We start from the raw sequence: 1337 nt of genomic DNA, 5'->3' as shown, positions 1-1337 counted from the left end.
TGTCCAGAATCATGTGAGTATCATACCTCATATCACTAGGTCAGGAAAAGATCAAATTCAAAGTATGGTTTCAGGACTGGAGATGGGGCTCCAGTATTTTGCTAAATACAAAGCCCTGAGTTCAAACCCCAGTTTCACCAAAAACAACCAACCAAAAAAATAAAAGACAAAGTATGGTTTCTACTTGTTGGGTCAGGAGACAAAAGGACAGATGAGTGAGTGAGTATCCCATCCCCCATGGACAGCACTATGAGCCCTGTACCCCAAGAAGGAGATACAGGGTCTCAAACCTGCCACGGGCTAGTAAATAGAATGCTCTCAAGGTTGTTCCCCGCATAAGGGGCAAACAAACCAGGTCATTGAAGAGTGGCCAATGGTAAGAACCCATCTAACCCTTACCCTAACCCAGCGTTAAAGTGTCCATAAAAAGCCCCAGCCTTCACCTGAGCAGGGAGCCACTGGTTTCTGGGCTCTGCTGCACTGCTCCAGCTGTAGCTTTTCTTTCTCTAATAAATCTACCTGTGTATGCACTATCCATGTTTAGTGAGCTTATTTCTAAGTCCAGCAAAGACAAAAAACCCACATCACCAGCCATTACATACTGAAGGTATATTGCTTTTGCACCACTGTCAAGTTGAAAGCGTGTAAGTTGAAGCCAGGTTCCTTGGCTCACACCTACCACCCCAGCTATTTGGGAAGTACAAATAGGAGGATAGCAGTCCAGGCCAGCATGGGGATAAACTTGAGACCCTATCCCCAAAATAACAAAAGCAAAAAGAGCTGGGAACATGGTTCAAGTGATAGAGTGTCTACCTAGTAAGCTCTAGGCCCTGAGTTCAAACTCTAGTTCTGTAAAAAATATTTTTTAGATTGTAAGTTTGACCATTGTAAGTCAGGAGACCTTCTTTTCTCCTTTCCTCATGATACAGTTCAGAATCCTTAAGTCTAGAGTCTCATCTTCTTCCTACCTTCTTCTCATGGGCTTCAGTCACCCAACTACTCTGAAGTCTCCCAGAGGCACTAATCACCCTGAGTTTCAGACAGGTTGGCTTTTAACACTGGCAAGAAATTAAAAAAAAAAATGTAAAACACTGTGGGGTGAGTGAAAATGCCTGCAGGTTAGTGACAGCCTGGGCCTGCCCATTTGCACCCTGTGCTATTCATCTGTAACTATAGTGATGACTATTTTTGTGTTAATCATCACTCCATTAATTACCCATTAATTAGCCCTGCCTTGGAGCTTCACATAGATGATCTCCTGTTATCCTCAAAACCACCTGTGAGGTCAAGTAAGGTTCAGTGAGGTTATGACACTTGCCGAAGGTCACAAGCCCTTT

Source organism: Castor canadensis, chromosome 7 (genome assembly GCF_047511655.1).
Source record: "Castor canadensis chromosome 7, mCasCan1.hap1v2, whole genome shotgun sequence".
In the NCBI taxonomy this organism is placed as follows: Eukaryota; Metazoa; Chordata; class Mammalia; order Rodentia; family Castoridae; genus Castor; species Castor canadensis.
This window is presented reverse-complemented; position numbering follows the sequence as displayed.